Raw genomic sequence first — 21,499 nt, 5'->3', positions numbered from 1 at the left:
ACAAAGTTTCTAGGGTTTTAAAAATGTATCATTTATGCAATAATATAGAAATATATGAGAAGGTACATGAAATTTAAAAAATAATTTCAGATACTCCCACGTTTATTATAAAAGAATGTGACAGTATAACCCTCGATACCTACTTGTGACCCCTAAGTAGAATGTTTAATCATTTTCCTGATTTCCACACATAAAATTAAGAAATTATACATTTTAAATAATTTCCATACAGTACAAGGAGTTAAAAATGATTGAAAAAAGTCATTAATAATGTTATATGTTGTGTAAATATTTTACTTGTAAAATAATTTCATGTTGTGGACAATTACTTCAGACTGAAAAGATCTATCGTTCTTTTCTCTGAAAATTTAAAAGTCCTCAACTTACATAAATGACCACCATTACATTTCTTTTTTTTTTCTTTTTTAAATTTATTATTATTGGAAAGCCGGATATACAGAGAGGAGAAGAGACAGAGAGGAAGATCTTCCATCCGATGATTCACTCCCCAAGTGAGCCGCAACGGGCCGGTGCACACCGATCCGATGCCGGGAACCTGGAACCTCTTCCGGGTCTCCCACGCGGGTGCAGTGTCCCAATGCATTGGGCCGTCCTGGACTGCTTTCCCAGGCCACAAGCAGGGAGCCCCGTTGCGGCTCACTTGGGGACTGAATCATCGGATGGAAGATCTTCTTCTCTGTCTCCTCCTCTCAGTATATCTGGCTTTCCAATAATAATAAATCTTTAAAAAAAATTTCAATGTATAAATTCTTGGACATTCAACAACAACAATAACAAAGAGAGCTTTGTTCTCTTGTGGACACACAGATTAGCCATTTCTATATGCGACTGGTTGCTGCCCTCTCTTCCTTGAATGTCTAAGCTAAGACATTATGATGACAGGTAAAGTTTAAGTGCCCACAAGAATACTCTCAGTTGTCAGGTTTTTGTTTCTTTCTGCCATCAAAATTTATTTTATCTAAAAGAAAAAAAGGATGATGGGGTAGAGAGAGAGACAGAGAGACAGAGACAGAGTGAGACCTTCCACTCACAATTTGAATTCTCAAATGTCCACAACAGCCAGGATTGGGTAGATGCAGCCCTAGCTTTAGGTCCCTAACTATAAAGGCCTCCCGGATGTGCGAAAGAAACCCAGCTACTTATGATTACCTATTTTCTTGCAAGCTTAGCCCTCAGCTGGAGCTGAAAGCAGAGCCAGGACTTGAAACCAGGAGCGTCGATGCAGGATTCAGGCATCCATGCATCTTGTCATCCACTGTCCCAAAGATGCACTGCAGACTTACCTTTTAATGTCTTAACACATTCTTTCATCTTCCAAAACTTAACCAGAGCTTTGTAAAAAAAATTTAATAAAAAGCTAAAAAGCCTGCTACCAGTGTAATTTTCTTACTGGTAGATTGGAGAATATCTCATATTCATGTTTGTCATTGTTGTGAAATCCAATTTCAGGATGTGTTCAGGGTCCATGTTATATAACATGCAAAGATTCTGTGAAATGTAACTAATACATAATCCAAATCATTTACGGTTGTAGATAAACATGCAAGTGATTTCAGAATAAAAATATCACTTGAAAGGGACATTATGACAAGCTAAATGGCATATATAGAATTTTTACTTCAGAGCCGGTGCCATGTTTAGCTGGTAACACTGTTGTCTGAGACACCCAGCTGCTACACTTTTGACCCAGCACCCTGCTAACATTCTCACAAAAGCAGTGGAACGTGGCCCGAGTGTTTGGGCTTCTGTAACCCATGTGAGAGACTCAGATGAAACTCCTGAATTCTACTGGTCCCACCCCGGAGAGGAGATCTCTCTCTCTCTCTCTCTCTCTCTCTCTCTGTCTCTCTCTTTCTTCCTGTAACTCTTTAAATAAATAAATAAATCTTTTAAAAATTGTATTTTTTGAGTTATTATATTTCAAGAGAAATGAAATTTTATATAAGAATAAACTACGCTTTAAGTCAAAGTGTGGTGAATTCTGATACAGGTTTATCTGATACGTTACAGATTGTTCATCCACTGAGAAAGTTAATAAAAGGTTCTTTTTGGTAAATCTGCAAACATTTGGTATATTTTAATTAAAATTGTGAATATTTTATTTCCACATCATTATCTAACTATTGTAAAACCGTGATACTGAATCCTGTAATGACCTACAACTAAATTGATATTTTAAAGTAATCAACAAAATTGGGAACATTGGAAATGCTCAAAGTATATATAGGTAATTAAGTTTTCAAGACTAACAAAAAATTGATAGTGTAACATTCTTTTCCAAGTTCAAACATTTAATATCATATTTAAGTGATGAAATTTAAACAGAAATATATGTGAGCATTAAAATCACAGTATTTTTCTTTAATTACACTATATATTTTGTAAAATTGTGTACAGTCTTCCACATTCTTCAACAGCATCTCCATTACTTTTTTAAAGGACTTATTTATTTTAAAACTCAGGGCTACAGAGACACAGAGAGAGAGGCCTTCCAACTACTGGCTCACTCCTCAGGTGGTCTCAGTGGTAAGTACTGTGATTTGAGCCAGCGCTAAGTCAGGAATGAGAAATTCAACTCAGGTCTCTGAGGTGAGTGTCAGGAACCCACTTATTTGTGCAGTCATTGATGTCTTCTGGGGCATACATTAACAGGGAACTTGAATTAGAAACTCACCCTGGGAATTGAACTAAGACACTACAGGTACTATGTGCGAAAGAATTAATAAATAGTTAGGCAATGTCTTCAATTAAGTTATTCTGAATGCCTTTTGACATTAAGCAGTTTGATAATGTCATATTTTGATTTTCATGTATTCATTATTTCACCCAATACATTATAGTCAATACACAAAGATGTAAGTACATATGCTAATATTACTATCTCTCAATGGAAGACAGGTAGTTAAAGAAATACATTAAGTATCAAACCATTAGCATAAATAAATACATGGGTAGAGTATCACAGCACTCATATTTTATAAAGGATGCATTTAGTAATCTGACAGAATTGAATGTTTTAACCTTAGATTTTTTTTTAAAGGCATGATTTAACAAATTGGTATCAAATTCAAAAGGACCCCTACTGTGCAGGAGTAAATATTTTGGAGTCATCAAAGTGCTATCCTTTTCAATAAATAACCATAGCACATCTGTCCATGCCACTTGAAACAATGTCTTGTTCTTTATCCTTGATTTTATAATTAAGCAAAAGTAAATTTTCCAAAGACCCATTTTAATGAACATAGAGGATTTAATTTTGCTGTTGATTTAGACACCAATTTGGATGTTACCTACATCAGCTGAAGCAAAAGTTGACACGTAAATGTATAAAAGTCCAACATCATGAATCTGGGGTTGTTTGGGTATATGGATATTGACAGCAGGGCCTAGCGCTTGCAAATATGTGTATGTCTCTATCTGGGGCATCTGATCACCTGCTCTTTTTTTGGAACATTGATGGAAGTATAGTATTGGCTAATAGAGAGCTCTGTCGTTCAATAGGAAAAAAACACAGAAATTGACATCACCATCCAGATCCAAGTTTGCACTCTGTGTAAGTCTTTCTGGAAACTACAAGAACCTCTGGAACCTAATTTTCTTTAACTAAGTACTTGTCTACAGTGTTCAAAGCACTCTTGCTATCAACTCAAATAATTAGAGATAGAATTAGATTGTTCTGCTTTTATATGTTAGCATGTTTATTAGTTAAAACTGCCCTTTTTATTAACAGAAGCTTTCATGAATAATTCATTGAAAATAGTTAAGGAGCAAAACCAAAGGAACATAAAATCAGTTTTAGTTTTGCTAGTTTATAAGGCATAAACTGTAATTCGAATATTTCTTCTTAAGTATCTTGCTTTATTATGCATCCTAGATGATTAATTTAACTCTTCCATATCTTGATTTTTATCTTCAAAACCATAGCCACAAATATTGATCTTACAATCAATTAAGCATTACTCTGGAAATATATATTATGCATTAGTTTCATTCCTCAAAATGATGAGTGTATTTTGTTATCCCATTTTAACAATGCAAAACTGAAGTCAGAGAGGTTTCCAAAGGCAGTCACAGATGCTTATACTAGGGGGGAATCCCAGAAAAAGATATGATGTAGGGAGAAATGCCCAACTGCAAATCATTCCAAAACTCTAAAGATGTATAAAAATAATAGCAATATGCTTTATGAATACCCTATCAAATCATTTTTCCTTTTAATTAGATAAGAAAGTTTATAATTTTTTTCTATTCATTATTTACCTTAACAATAATTTTTCTAGTCAATGTGGTTCTTCATATAAAAATCAAAGTAAATAAACATTGTGTTACATGAATGCCTGTCTTACTTATATTAGAAAATACCTTCAAGGCAGTTTTAAAATTTCATTTATTCTGTTTGGATTAAACACTGCTACTCATATCTATGCAAAGCAGAATACTAATTCCTGGACAGATAATTAAAGTTATGATATTCTTTCTTGAGGGTGGCTCCTAAATTTTAATTATGATGATTCAATTGAGCATCAAATATGCTCACAATCCTTATAAAATAGGAAACAGGTGTGAGTTGCTCCTCCCTTGTCATATTTCCTTCTTTGCTCCAGTGCTTTACTGATGAAAAACTTGCTTTTTACTGTTTTCCTGTGTAAGTCCATTTAATCTCGTGGTTAACCTCTTTAATTATCAGCAACACTTCAGTGGGCAAAATTTGGTTTCATTTGACAATGAAAGTATATATTATATTTCTTTCCAAATTCTTGGGAAATGGCTTTACCACAGAAGCCAAGCCACATTGAATCCAAAATTGCCTTTTCCTTCTTTTCAATTTTTCACATTCATATTGGACAAGAGAAGCTTTCTGAGAAATACCTGAAGCTTCATATAATGGAAATCTTAATTACTAAACTACTCTTGCCATTCTATTGCAATTACCAAAAAATTACCATTTTGCAGTAGCATTTGTTTTGTTATTGATGGAAATAAGGAAAAGTGAAGCATAGGACTTGATTTTTGCAACCACAGGTGGACATCTTAGGTTCATTATCTAATGTAAATGTTTTGATCTTTTCCTTGCCATTTCCTGAATAAAAGCTAGGTCAAGGGGAACACAAGCAGTTCACACCACAGTGGATTAAAACTATTGTCTCATCTTCAGGAGATGGCTTTCTTCCTTGTATGAAAAATAGCAGAATCCTTTTGTACAAGGAACTATGGATACCAAAAATTATCTGGAGAATGAATTTCTGCACAATTATAAAGAAACCTAAACTAAATAGTCCTTGATGTTTTAAGGTTAATAGCATATGGATGATCTATTCTTCTTGTATTTAGCAGCACACATGCTTTTTGTCATCCAAATAAAATCTAAATCCCCAGACAGTGTTATCACTTTCAAAAATATATTCTGCATGAATATACAATATGTCACATATATTCAAATGTTATATAATATATACATGTTATATAATTGAACTATAAATACAGTAACAATAATATGTACTCTATTCTGCATTATTTTGAGTATGAAATGGGCCCAGTTAATTATTTGTATCAACACAGCAGGCATAAAATGACACAGGCATGAAGAAACTTGGACTTATGATCCCTTAATTATCTACAAATATATTCAACATGTAATTTTAAAATATGAGTGCTGTAAAATAATTATGCCAATGACAGTAACTAATTTATTTTTTAATTCAATTGTTTCAGACATTACTTAAACATCATATATTGTGCTGGTGAGATGCCTCAATAGTTAGATGCTCATCATTCAAGGGGCAGGATCCCATATGGGTACTGGTTAGGATCGTGGCTGCTCCACTTCCTGCCCAGCTCCCTGTGGATTGCCTGGGAAAGCAGAGGAAGATGGCCTGAGGCCTTTGGACCCTGCGCCTCCGTGGCAGACCCGGAAGAGGCTCCTGGCTCCTGGCTTCGGATCAACTGAGATCTGGCTGTTGCAGCCACTTGGGGAGTGAATCATCGGATGGAAAATATTCCTCTCTGTCTCTGCTCCTCTCTGTAAATCTGGCTTTCCAATAAAACAATCAATCTTTAATAAAAATTGTTGACATTGGTTGAAAGTTTAGTTTTTTTTCGTGTTCCTCTTTGACAATGTTCTTGCTGACATCTATGTACAGAATTGGGTTTACACAAGTGCATCCAGGGTGAGCATTCTTTGGTTTTGAGGTTGTTCCTCACTGTGGCGCCGCTCATGTTATCCGTGCTTTCCTCTGCTGATGTCAGCTATAGCTTCTATAATCTTCCTTTTTCCAGAGTTGAATTACCCAAAAGAATGACAAATTTTGGGGTGTGCTTTTGATCAAATGAGCCTCAAACTTAGCATGCAAAGTGCTGATTTTATTGCCACCTTTCAGGAAACACAGAGATGTTCTAAATGCCTTGCCAAACTTCCATTTGGGGTGATTTATCTCAGGTCCTTTACTTAGAGCAACTTTTTACCAAACATATTCTACCTTCCGAGGTAGTTTTAAAAAGATTTAGTTATTTTTATTCAAACTGCAGAATTAGAAGAGAGATCTGTCTTCTGCTGACTCAATGCAGTCTGAAGACAGGAGCCAGGTTCTTTGGGCTTCCAATGTAGGTGCTAGGGCCAAAGGACTGCAGCCATCCTCCACTGACTTCCCAGGACACTACAGGAGGGAAATGAATTGAAAGTGGAACCCTGGAAGAGGCTCTTGGCTCTTGACTTTGGAATGGCACAGCCATGGCCATTGCAACCATTTGGGGCTAGCAGATGGAAGACCTCTCTGTCTTTCAATTACTAAAATAAATCTTTTCAAAATTCATGATAAAGAAGTGAATAATAAAGATTTGTGATCACATCCTTAAAACTAGTGTGTCATATGTGAGATGAGAGGCAAAAACCCTAATATTCCATATCATATTCACAATTATGATTTTGACAAATTAGAATAACCAGCAAATATTTTTCATCTCATCATGAAATTTCCTGAACCTAAAAATCGTATAGTTAACTCTGAGATAGTGAGACTCTTGCTAATAATCACTGAACAGAAGATAGACAATTAAAAGAAAATATTAAGGCTTGGAGTACTTGTTGTGATGGTGCAGCTCCTAAATCCTCAGCTTAGTTGTGCCAGGATTCTATATGGAGCCTGTTCATGTCCCAACTGTTCCACTTCCTGCCCAGCTCCCTACTTGTGGCCTGGGGAAGTAGTAGAGAATGTCCCGAAGCCTTGGGACCCTACACCTCCGTGGAAGACCTGGAAGAAGCTCCTGGCTCCTGGTTTTGGATCAACTCAGCTCCGGCCACTGGAGCCACTTGGGAAGTAAAATCAGAAGTTCAATAACTTAATTGTGTTTATGAAAGAAGTTTAAATTATAAATTGACCCAACTGTTTAATTAGGGTAAATTGCAAAATTAGAGTGAAAGAATTAGAATGAAAAGCAGCTCATTAAATGATGCTGTATTAAAAACAATATAATTTTTATATGCATGCTTATTATCCTAACCATAACCTAAACATGAATGACGTGCCATTAAATTCTATAGGGTGACTGCTCAATGAATAGCAGCTAGTTACATTGAGTTAATTAACAGTGTTGTCTATTAAAAAAGAATACCTAAGGTAATTTATTTTCTTTATAAATTGAGCTGGAGTTCAATTGGTATTTTCCACTATTCCAGAAATTATCTTCTTCATAAAATGAGTAATATTCTCATTCACAAAAAAAAATGGTTAACAAATCATTTCTGATTAAAAAATGGGCTGGAACAAAGGAACACTGCAGCCATCAAGCCAGGAATTTCTGGGTTGTGAGTAATGGCCGCAGAGGAAGCAGAAGGATCTTAGACTCAGTGACTTTGTACAATAAGGAGTCTTCAAAAAGTTCTTGAAAAATACACATTTAGAAAAATATGCAGACTTCAAACATTCTTGCACCCAAAAAGCCCTGTTCTTTTAATTCCATTTTTCCATGAGCATTTTGAAGTACTCATGTGCTTCAGATCCAATAATAGAAATCTAATAGAAATATGCTTTATTGTAGAAAATTGAAGTTACCTGGTTTATTGACTTAGAAGTCAAATGCAAACACATCACCCAGAGTTGATATCAGTGAGGAGGATTGTTATATTCTCTTCTTTCCAAATCCCAAGTCTGATGACCACTGATTTTCTTGTTCAGGTTTTGTTTTTTGCACCACCCATTGACCAGATATTATGAGATAAAATATGTTTTTGTATTTGAACAAATACTTGAATATTTAGCTTGTGAAATGGATGAAAGGATAAGAAAAATCATATTGTCAAGAGAATGTGAAACTTTGGTCACTTTTGGGTATTATTTAAGAGGAAATATTGTGTCCCAAGAAAGATGAGCCAAGGTCCTACAAGGAAAGGGAAAGCCAGCTATGACATTCCAAAATTTAATATAGCTCAAAGAACAGAATTAATTTACCATTTAGCAAATTGAGTGAAATATTAAGTGCTTTCAGTGTCAATTTTATTACTGTCCTGGATTCGAAATTATAATTTCAAATTATATTATTTGATTTTTTAAGGTGTATAGATTTCAGGAGAATGGTATGAAAAAACACTGAACAAGAAATGTGTTTCACTAAACAATAAAAAATACTCCACTTGGTTTTTCCATACCACTGTTAAACCAAAACTTTTCAAATAACTGCTGCCACGCATAACACTTTTCTGTCTCTTTATCACATTAAATTATTAGTGCAGCTCAAATTTACCCATGGTTGCTTAGACTCTGAATGATAAATAGCTCTCAGAACAAGGTGAATTTTTGCATTCCATCCCCTGCAATTATTTCATCTCCTTGCTTCCCCTGTACCTGTCATCTCAGGCCCATTTTTGTTGACAGTGTATAATAATGGCTTGAGCTGATTTTTTAATTAGCTTTCCTTCCATTTCATGAAAAAGATGCAATGAACCTTACTGTGTTGATTGGGGCTACCTTCATATTTTCAAGGTTTGTAATTTATGCCATGTCCAATATATCAATGCAATATCTACACATATTCTATTTATTGATTGCATGTAGAAGTCAATTTTTAAAAAATATTTTTATTTTATTTTTATTGGAAAGTCAGATAAACAGAGAGGAGGAGAGACAGAGGAAGATCTTCCATTTATTGATTCATTCCCCAAGCAGCTGCAATGGCAGGAGCTGAGCTAATCCAAGGCCAGGAGCCAGGAGCCTCTTCCGGGTCTCCAATGTGGGTGCAGTGTCCCAATGCTTTGGGCTGTACTTGACGGCTTTCCCAGGCCACAAGCACGGAGCTGCATGGGAAGCAGGGCTGCTGGGGTTGAACCACTGCCCATATGGAATCCCAGCGAGTGGAAGGTGAGGACATTAGCTACTAGGCTACCGCACTGGGCACAGAAGTCTATTTTTTTTTTTTTTAAGCAGAAAAATCACACTATCCCCCCCGGTTTGCTTTCTACGATTGTCACAATTTTTTTGTTTCAAACTCAACTTGTGTTGTTTTGGTTTAAGATATTGCCTAAAATTGGAAAATTGAAAGCAATATGTAATAATAATTTTAACCAGGTATAGACTTTAACTTCTGTGTAATAAATGTGAGCCATGCTCATCCTCTCAGCAGTCTCTAATGAATGAACCACAGACTTATTCTTAATGAGTCATTTTAAACAACACTTTGAATGAATCTCTTACTGAAGACACTTTCCTTAAGCTTTTAGTCAGAAAAAAATATATAAAGAAAAACATCGATTCCCATTCTCTCATTACATAGGGTGTACTTTCAATTTCAACTCTGAAGCAATCTTAGGATGGAGACTTTCTCGAAGCATGTAGATGAGCTCTCGGATTCGACACAAGCCCTTGTGCGTGCTGCTGAAAAGTATTTACTTTTGTCATCTGTAGTGTGTTTTAAATTTCAATAGACACACGAGTAGTGTGACCTGCTATGGGCACCAAAATGTACACTAGGAGTAGGGAATCCCAGGCTCGACCTCAGACCTTGGGGATTTTTCTAATTTTGCCATCTCCAGGTGATCCATACATACAGTAACTGCTTGTCAGAGCAGTCTGCTATCAAGCTGCACTGAAAATGAAATATAATCACAGGAAAATGATTGAAATCAGTTGTTCAGCTCCAGCCCTGGATTTCCAAATTAGTAGTTATGGATTTAAAATGCCAACCTCCTAAAAGGTAGTGATGCTGTCGTCTGGAAACCACACGGCAGTAAACACCAGAACATTGGTTTCTCTGAAACGAATAAGAAAATCAATGTTGGACTACCTGACTTCCAACCAGAGAAAGCTTATTAAATATCTAGATACTTAGTTTTTATTATGTAGGTTCAGATAAATTATCTTTCTTGTAGTATTCAGGGAGCCACAATTCTTATAAAAATCATCTTTTAGACATGTGCTTACAGATTATTAAGCCTTTATCATCAGGTTCCCTCTAAGGTCAGAGCTGGATTTTAGATGTGCTCACCACCAAATCCCTTTGATTAAAGAGAAAATACAATGTTCATGTGCTAGCGAGGCAAACCATCTTTTGCAAAAGAATTAGGTGTTAATGGACCTTCTATTTTTAAAGAACCTAATAATTTGAAATGCATACTGTCCTGAAAGGATACTCTACAAAGCTGATATCTTGATTTCTATAAATAATTAAAAACAATACCGAAAAAATCTAGGCAGGCATTGTTGCTTTGCAAATGTCAGGCCCTAAAAGCATGTAAGCTCACAGTTTGGGTGAGAACAGACCCTGAACTAGTATCTCCCTGTCTCACTAACTGTGAATTTTGGCCGATTACTTAACTCACAATTGGCTCAGAGTCTTCTCCGTAAAACTGTTAATGCCACACTTCTTAGAATTATTGTGGTTAGAAGAGACAGTGCCTCTCAAAGCCTTGACCTGGTGGGCTCTTATTGTTGTCATTATCACCACTGGCTAAGACAGTTACATCAAATAAAAGAAATTTAAAGTAGTTGTTATAAATTGATGCCTACAGTGAGTGTTTTACTTAGTTTTTTGAAGAATTATTTATTTATTATTGGAAAGGCAGGTCAGATTTATGGAGAGATGTAGAAAGATCTTCCATCCACTGTTTCACTCCCCTGAACCTATCCAAAACCAGGATCCAGGATCTAGGATCCAGGAGCTTCTTCCAGGGTTTCCCAAATATGTGCAGGGTTCAAGGCTTTCGCCCATCCTCTACAGTTTTTCCAGGCCACAGGCAGGAGCTGGATGGAAAGTGGAGCAGCCAGCACTTGAACAGATGCGCATATGAAATTCTGGTGCTTATAAGGTGGAAAATTTTAGCCACTAGGTTATTGTGCTGTGCTCTGTGACATTTTTTCAAAATGTCAGTTGAGGAACTGAACTACCTTTTGTACACCCATCAAGTTATCTTCCCCAGAAGGAAGCACAGCCATAAAATATGCATTGCCCACTTCAAGGGTATTGTTAGGGGTATTGTTGATGTTGTAGCTTGTTTTACTTCAGCCATTCACTTTCTGTATGCCAATAGTTGTTATCAATATCTACCTTATGGGCTTGACTGAGGAACGTAACACTGTAAATTAATATGAAACAGCGCCTATAGCAATGTTATTTAGATTCTCACCTATTGGAGAATAATATAAGTAATACAGCGAGAGTGTAACAGTAACATGCCTATGGACCTTACGATACAGTACGCATTACCTTTCTTGTTCACATGAATTAATCACATGAATCAGAAGCAGTGACAAGAGGACTGCATTGCCTCCTTCAAACAGATCTTTCAGATTCCAGTGTGTTAACTCAGATTTGGTTACCCCTGTGTAACGGAGAAAGAGGATGATTTTTAACATTTTTCATCCTGGTGTGATAATGTAGACACGTGGAATAAAGGGATTTCTTTGTGTTTTATTTTCCTAGTAGCTGAAGGTATCTCCATTCTTTTGTCCTCTTGGCCTTTGCTATGATCTGTTACCTTTTCCACATTTTATTAATATGTTTGGAGTTGCAGAGATGGGTACAGGAAGTGAGATCCATCTATCACAGGAGATAGAAGAAGATCATTCTTGGGCTTCTTAGCTTTGTGAAAGGTAAAGGTTGTGGGGTAGTAATGTTGATCTTAGAAAGGAAAAGTGGACGTAATCACAGAGTGAAGTGTCTGTTACTATAATGAGGACATCTACATCATGCAATATTTGTACTGAAAGAACATGTGAGGTCGTTTTCTTGGCCCGTGAGGCCCACATCTCATAGGATCTTATACAACTACAACTACCAAGTTGGGTAGATGGATTTGTCACCTGGAATTTTCCAAATGGCAAGAAGAGATTATATAGTAAATATCTAACAAGATCAATTTTTTTTATTTAGGGGACTTCAGAATAAATAATACACAGAAACGGATTTCTCTTTATAACATCTACACAAACATGAAAAAAAATGGTACTTTAGTATACCACTGTGGGAATTTAATTAGTACAACCATTATGCAAAGCAGGATGAAGATTCCTCAGAAACTAAAAGTTGATCCACCACACGACCTAGTCATTCAACTCCTAGAAATTTACCCAAAGGAATGAAAATCATCCTATGAAAGAATTATCTGTACCCCTCTGTTTATAGCAGCTCCATTTGTGATGCCAAGATGAGGAATTAGACCAGATATCCATCATCTGACGATTGCATAAAGAAATCATGTTACATACAATTCTGGAATACTCCTCAGCCATAAAAAGAATGAACTGCTGTCTTTTTTTCAATAGAATGGATGTAACGGGAACTTTTCGCCACAAAGACACAAGTATTTTCTCTGATTTGCGGTAACTAACATGCAAAGTCCAAATATGTAATGCTTATGAACAAAATTGACATTTTGTTGTCTTGCTGTTTTTTTTTTTTTTACAACCTCTGTCTACATTCTTGTAAAAAGGTTTTTCTTCTATTTACTATTTATTGATTCTTGTTAGAGGGGGCTTAATCTTTGATTAAAAAGTTAACGGAAATTTTGTTATTGTAAAACTTAAAAGAAAAATTGGAAAGTAAGGAGGAAGGATGATAGGCATGAGAGAAGGAAAAGGGTAGAGTAAAAAATATTATGATCTTTAATCTGTATATATGATATACATGCAATTTATTCTCTTAAGTAAACAGATTTTTTTTTAATAAAAAAGAGTAGGGGGCCAGCACAGTAAACTAGCTGGCTAATCTTACAACCTCAGTCATGGCACACAGATGGGCAAAGCTCTCTCTCTGTCTCTCTCTGTATCATTTACAAGCATAAATAAATAAACACATATTTCTAATAACATAAGAAAGGGGAGAGAAGTAGAGTGTTGCTCTTGTGTCGTTGCTGTTATTTGATATGTGCGAAATTATTCACCATAATCCTGATGTATCATTTTCAAAGATATATTTGTCTAACATTTCCTTGGGAATTGATAGGATAAACTGAGAAAATTTGTTTAAATCTGAAGTCCAGATTATCTGTATTTCTGGATAAAATCATAGACACTAATTGGGTTTATTTTTAACGCTTACCAGCCAGGTGATCTTTATGTACAACCTGCATTTAATATTATTGCCAGATATTTTGTAACTATCTAGAGTTGCCATAAAAACTATCTACTCTTAGAAGATTTCTAAGAAAGAAGATGGATATTCTATCTATTTTAAGTTTACACTTTTGGCCTTATTAAGGAAAATACATTTTTTTTTTTCTTTAAAAGTTACAGCAGTCAAGTTCCTCGGCTTCTTAGAGAGACCCTGTCTGGTCTGAGGGCAGAACCAGCAGAGTACCATCCTGGTCAATTAAAAACTCCAACATACCGTCAGCAACAGTTAAGATGCTGGATTTTATGTTAAGTATATGCTTGCAATGGGGGAATCTCAACTGAACTTCAACTGTGGTTATGCAACAAGATGGAGTGATCCACCATGGGGGGAGGGGTGGGGAGAATCCCAGTATCTATGTAACGGTGTCACATAATACAATGTAATTAATGAATAAAAAATGAAATTGTTTAAGTAAGTGTTAATATTCAGAGATATATGCATAAAAATCTACATCTATTCATATAAAAAAAGTTACAGCAGAAAAGCAATTTGAAAAATGGCTATAAAAATATAGTGTGTGTGTGTGTGTGTGTGTGCCCTTTTTCTCCATATAAAAATAGCCTGTGATGAAATTTAGGATACATAGAATCATTGTTTGCTAAAAAGTTTTTGGTTCAAAGTATCAAGCTGATTATATTAATTAGCTTTTTAATTTTTAGTAAAATTTTTCTTACGTGTGTCTCCTTTGAATTAATTGCACTTAGCACTCCTTTGTATCTTTAGGAGTAACATTTTGTTGGCTGAAGTACCTTTTAGCACAGATGTATAACCTACTTAATTATTTAAGTTTTAATGTCTAGAAACGAAAGGGGGAACCACACAACTTGCATTTATGATACATCTGGGAAGAGTTGCCATCACTGAAAACTACTTCTCAATGACTAATTCTGTATATTATGAGGTGGGACCTCAGTGAAATGGAGCTCTTATCCTATTTTCATTACACACAAGCCTAGGGCCCAACACAAAAGCCTAGTGGCTAAAGTCCTCATCTTGCAAGCACTGGAATCTCATATGGGCGCCAGGGCATGTTCATGCTGCTCCACTTCCCACCCAGCTTCCTACTTGTGACCTGGGAAAGCAGTGAAGGATGGTTCAGGACCTTGGGACCCTGCACACGGGGAGCAGACCTGGAAAAAGCTCCTGGCTTCAGCTCAGCACAGCTTTCGTCATTGCGGCTGCTTGGGGAATGAACCAGCGAAAGGAAGATCTTTTCTGTATCTCTCTTCTGTAGATCTGTCTTTCTATTTAAAAATAAGTAAATTTTAAACAAATAAAAGCAATCAAACAAACACAAGCCTGGTTGGTGTATATGAATGCATATGTGCGTTTGCTTGTTTAGAATATTCTGAATCTTTGTATTATATGACCAACTGTACTGTATTACCAACTGTAAACCTCAGCCTGAGTTACAAACACACACCTCTGCACCACACTCCACCCCTTCCTGCTCATTCTCATTCTCAATTAGCTGAGTAGCTCTAACACAATTATGCCCAGAAATTCATACTCCTATGGCCTGCGGTTCAGACTGAGTAATAGTTTGAGATATTATCACATTTGGGGACTGGTGCGATGGCAGAGAGGATGAAGCCACTGCCTGAAGTTAAAAGGTATAGGTTATGCAGCAGCATCAGGATCTACAAGAATGGGTTTTTTTATTTTCTTTTTTATCACTCGAATGATATGTTGGTATTTTTGTAACATGTTCTGTAACTTCCTGTTGATGGAAATGTTCTGTTTTTCTCCCTGTTGTGGACTGTGTTCCCTGGCTCTATATTTAAGGGAATGTATAATAGAAGTGTAGCAGGGACTGACATGTCCAGATGTGGAGACACGGTGCAGTATATCTCTTTGCATCCAGACCAAAGATGGACTCCCCGTGAAACAGCTTAAAGCATCCCAATAGTGGGGTGCTGAACTCTCCAACATTGTCCATGCTTCCAATTTCAGGAGACAATTCAATAGCGGCATGATGGATGTATGACTTACTGCTTTTTTCCGGATATTCTGGTCTATTCAGTGACACTTGGTCCATACAGTTGCATCATTTTCCTCAAGAAGGTTTTTTTAGAAGGATTTATTTTATTGCAAAGTCAGATAAACAGAGAGGAGGAGTGATAGAGAGGAAGATCCTCCATCCGGTGATTCACTCCCCAAGTGACTGTAGCAGCGGTGCTGTGCCAATCCGAAGCCAGGAACCAGGAACTTCCTCCAGGTCTCCCTGCACACTTGGGTGCAGGGTCCCAAGGCTTTGGGCAGTCCTTGACTGCCCTCCCAGGCCACAAGCAGGGAGTTGGATGGGAAGTGGAGCTGCTGGGATTAGAACTGGCACCCATATGGGATCCTGGCGCTTTCAAGGAGCGGATTTAAGCTGCCAGGCCACTGTGCCGGGTCCTTCAAGAGGTTTTTAATTTTCATTTCTTCAGTGACACATTGGTCATTCAGTAGCATGTTACTTAAATTTACGCTGTTGTATATTTTCTATTTTTCTTCCTGTTATTGATTTTGTTCTATGGTTTTTCATTTAAAAGAATGTATAGTAACTGTGTAGTAGAGACTATTTATTCATCTCTACCTCTAATCAAAAATGGACTCAAAATAAAACTCTTCAATATATCTTGACAATGGGATGCTGGACACTCTGCCATTGTCCATATCTGCAATGTCAGGATACATTTAAACAGCAGATTGATGGACTTATGACTGCTTTTGAAGGAATATAACATTGTAATAAAAATGGGGAAAGTCAGTGGGGGAGAAGAGGATTTGGGGAGTGAGAATGGACGGGAAATTCCAGAGCCTAATGAAACTGTATCATAAAATTATAAATATACCAAAAAAAAAAAAAAAAGGAAAAAAAACTTGCTTGAACTGGCCCTGGTGATTATTTTTTGAAAGATTCAGTTTCTTTTCACTGGAAAGTCAGATATATAGAGGAGAAGAGAGACAGAGAGGAAGATCTTCCACCCGATGATTCACTCCCCAAGTAACCACAACGGCTGGAGCTGAGTCAATCCAAAGCCAGGAGCCAGCAGCTTTTCTGGGTCTCCCACACGGGTGCAGGGTCCCAAGGCCCTAAAGTATCCTCCACTGCTTTCCCAGGCCACAGGCAGGGAGCTGCTGGGATTGGAACCAGAACCCATATGGGATCCTGATGTATGCAAGGTGAAGCCTTTAGCTGCTAGGCTACCACACCAGGCCCATCCCTGGTGATCATAAGCTTGGCTTTGTATCATTACAAAAATTAACAAGCTTTTCTGCTTCCCTAAATATTAAAGTCTAGGCAATCTAATTTCAAAGTTTTTAATGATTAGCAATGAACTTCAAAATTTGTTACAAACTGACAATCGTGTAAAAGCCTCACATTTTCAGTTTCACTTATTCCAATATTTTTGCTATTACAGTAAAGCAGATTCGATGCGAAAACATTTCCAACTCTTCCACAAGACACTAAGAACACCAATTTCAATTAATTTGTAGACCTAAAGAGCATTAATTATAGTTAAATTCTAAATATTGAAGTCTTCTTATCTCATAAAATGTGAGCAATTTCTAAAACAAGAAATTTTGGATATTAAACTTCAAAACTTTAGTATTTTACAATTTTTCTAGACACAAGAAAACCCCTTTGGCTTTTTGTGTTGTTCATAATATTTGAAGCATTTATTAGCCCCTTTGAAAAGCAGATGTGTTTTTGCATATTTACAGGTATTCATTTTTATCTCCTTTAAGAATTCCTTTTAGATGTCAGTTCATTTTGCATTACCATACTGGAAAATAAGTCATATTAAGCGTAGTTTATAAATCTATAATCCTTTGCAATCATATTTTAATTCCAGATTTGAGAGTTCTTCCATCAAGAAAGCCATAATGATAATATCATAATCACTGAGTTCTGTACCCTCATATAAAGCTTAATTTATTTAAATCTATATTTACCAGGTGAGTAAGCTTTTGTGTTTTTCTGTCTTGATGATATTTTTGATGAAACATAAAGTTATTCAAACACTACTTCTGTTTTATTTTCTTTTCCAAGTATTTGGTTTATACAAAGAAACTTCTCCCTAACTTGGTTATTGAACAGCATATTTTACTTCAGATCATGCGTTCTTGTCACTAATTAGAAAATTTCAATTAGGTTTTTGACTTGGGCACCAGTTTTCATTTCTTCGTTAAAAATTTATCATTCTTTGCAAGTGTGTATTGTATATTGCAGAGACATTTATTGATTTTTCAATGCAAAAGTGAAATGCAACATTTATCCTGAAATGATTTGTCTCTTTTCTTACTCAGACATAATTAATCAGAACTTATTTTTCTGGTTCTAATATGTTTATTAAGTTTATAGGAAATATTAAAATTTTACAGTTATATATTTACATCTTTAAATAAATATTCCATTGACTAGGTTATTTTTGCAATTTAAAATCATTGCTCATGTGAATTTGGAAAGTGTTTTAGATGTTCTGTCTGACCACCTCTATAACCGATCACAAGGGCTTTGGGGTAACAGACATCAGTTTGGCAGTAGGCTTTACAACCGATTACCTCCACCATGTTTGTTGTGTTCATAATTCTGGTAATGTATGTTATGAGCTATCTAGATGATTGTCTACATTCTATTTTTAAATGATCCCTAAATCATAATGTAGGCAATGTAGGAACTGTTATAATTCAAACAAGAAGATTCGTATGATTCTTTGATAGAATAATCTATTGATTTATCTTTTGTTAAGTCTTTAGTATGGGTGACTGGGTCAATCACATCAGGAGAAGAGATGCTGTTGCTATGGTTACCTTCATCCTAGTACCGCAGGCTTCTGAATCCACTGCTATTACCTTGTTTTTAGTATGGTGGCTGGTGTGTCAGACTGTTTTGTGCAGTGTTTTTATACATAATTTTTTTTTAAAAAACTGTATCTAAAGATGCTTCAAAGAAGAAACACTTTAGTCTTGAGATGATAAAACTATCCTTCTTAATTTTAAGTGCTACATAAAATATCTATGATTCTGCATTCAAGCACATTTTAAAATAATAAAACAATACTAAATTACACATAAGCTTCATATGTAAGATTATGGAGCAACCACATGTAACACATAAGCCTAACATATAAGATTATTGAGCAATTGCATTTTCAATTTTAATATTACTCTTATGTTCCATTATAACATAACTTAGTAATCTTTTTTTTTTTCATTTTATTTGGAAAGCAGGGATAGTTAAAAGTATCTATAGATGGAGAGAGATCTTCCATACATTGGTTCACTTTAGGAAGCCCTCCAACAGCCAGGGCTGTCCAGTCCAAAACTGGACTAGAACTCCATCTCTGTCTCCCACGTGTATGTAGGAACCTGAACATCTAAGGCTTCAGCCTTTGCCTCACAGGAGGTACATAAAAAGGAAGCTGGATTCAAAGCAGACGTGACAAATACTATGCCAAGTATGTCAGCCTAAAAAATCAGTATCACTGAGTAGTATAAATTATTTTCATGTTTTACTTAGTTGAAAGGCATAGTTACAGAGAGGAAGGGAGGAAGAATCTTTCATCCAGTAACTCCTTTCCCTTCGGCTTTAATGGCTGGAGCTGTGCCAGATCAAAACCTGGAGCCAGGAATCAGGAGTTTATATTTTATTTTTACTTTATTTTGTTTTGTTGTTGTTGTTGCTTTTGTTTTTATTGGAAAGGCAGATTTACAGAGTATGAGACACAGACAGAAAATCTTCCCTCTTCTGGTACACTCAACCAGAGCTGAGCTGAGCTGAAACCAGGAGCCAGGAGCTTCTTCCAGGTCTCATACATGGACACAGGGTCCCAAGGATTTGGCCCATCCTTGACTGCTTCCCAAGGCCACAAGTAGGGATCTGGGTGGGAAGTGGAGCAGCTGCAATATGAACTGGTGGCCAAATAGGATCCCAGAGCATGCCAGGAGAGGATTTAGCCACAGGAACATCACACAGGCTCTGAAGCCAGGAGTTTTAATCCATGTCTCCCATTTGGATACGGAGTCCGAAGCTCTTGGGTCATCTTGTACTACCTTCGCAGTCACTCTTTCTGAGAATGGATGGGAGTGGACCAGTTGGGACTTTAGCCAGAGCCCATGTTGGGATGCCAGTGGCACAGCTGGTAGCTCTGCCTGCTACAGCACCAGCCCCTGGATTGAATAAAAATACTTACATAGAACTTTCTTGCCTTATGATTTGGCATTAAGGCAATGAGATGTTAATTATGGGAAAATATATCATTACATTATGTGGAATAGCATTTTGGTTGATGTAATATAATAGCAAACTATTTTTAATTAGAAAAATTGTACACATTTTTAGGATATAGTAAGACATTACTATACAACTGTATCTTAAAAATTCTGTGAAAAGGAATTAAACAGGTATAATTTCAACAAAAGACTCTGAAATTCATGTCTAATTTTTTGTGATAAGCATTTGTCATGAACTTTTCAGACACTTCATATGCATAGATTTCAAGTTTTCTTGGAAAATGAATATATCCTATAATTGCACATTTTCATGAACTTCTTGTTTCGTTTCACCTTAATTATGAAAGTATCATGCTTAAGAAAGATCTCTATTTCAAATTTCTGAGTTATTAAATGAGATAGAAGTGCGCATGCCTCTTTTCTGATTATTCTGAGTTTATTATTACTGTAATGGAAGATTGCTGGATAGAAAAAAATGCCTGAAAAGTAAGTCAGAAGACTGATTTTACTGATTTACCTAAGATTTACACAAAAACATGGAGTGGCCTTTGGACTCCATAGCCATGAGTGATGTGTCTACTGAACTAATCAGGATTATTATCATTCCCATGACCTAACCATTTGCTTTTGTCTGGCTGCTTTGAAGACCTCCCTTCTAACTCTACACAAAGCTAGTAACAGGCTGTTGCATAGCATATCCCTCCTGCTGTGCTTTGGAACACATTTGTTCTTTTTTGATGTCTTAAGATTTGTTTATTTTTATTGGAATGGCAGATATACAGACAGGAGGACAGACAGAGATGAAGATCTTCTGGCCAATGATTCACTCTCCAAGTGGCCGCAATGGCTGGAACTGAGCCAATCTGAAAGCAGGAGACAGGAGCTTCTTCCAGTCTCCCATGTGGGTGAAGGACCCCAAGGCTTTGGGCCATCCTCGGCTGCTTTCCCAGGCCACAAGCAGAGAGCTGGATGGGAAGCAGAGCTGCTGGGATTAGAACCGGCAGCCATATGGGATCGGCATGCTCAAGGCAAATGCTACATATATCTTGTCCACTTGTGCATGCTGATGCCTAGGTTGCCCCAGGTGTTGAGTGCAACTGTGACAAATTACAAATTTATTCCCAATTGATTCAATTATAAATGTTGAGTTTTAAAGTCAAATATGTGAGTGCATGTATCTTTTCTATTTGATTTTAAAATATACCCAGAGCTTGCATAACTGGATCATATAGATCTATTATGTTTAATTGAGGAACTTCCCTATTGTTCTACATAATGACTGTACTAATTTGTATTTCCACCAACAATCAATAAGTGTTGCATTTTTTAATATTCTTTGTGATATTTGTCATTATTTATTGTTTTCGTTACATAAATTCTAAGTAGGTTATGATAATCTCAGTTGACTTTTGACTAACATTGTCCTAATGCCAAATAAAGTTGAACACCTTTTTCCTCATATATTTGTGTCAACTGAATGTCCTCTGTTCAGAAATGTCTATTTACAAATTCTTCCCAACTACTAAATTGGGTTAATGTTTTTATTGTAATTTTTTCTAAGTTTCTTCATAATTCAGAATACTAACTTTTATCAAATAGTTTCTAAATTTTCCCCTTAATATATCTATCATGTTTCACATTGCTATTTCCTTTACTG

Source organism: Ochotona princeps, chromosome 6, assembly GCF_030435755.1.
Source record: "Ochotona princeps isolate mOchPri1 chromosome 6, mOchPri1.hap1, whole genome shotgun sequence".
NCBI classification, from domain to species: Eukaryota; Metazoa; Chordata; class Mammalia; order Lagomorpha; family Ochotonidae; genus Ochotona; species Ochotona princeps.
Note: the sequence above shows the minus strand (reverse complement) of the source record.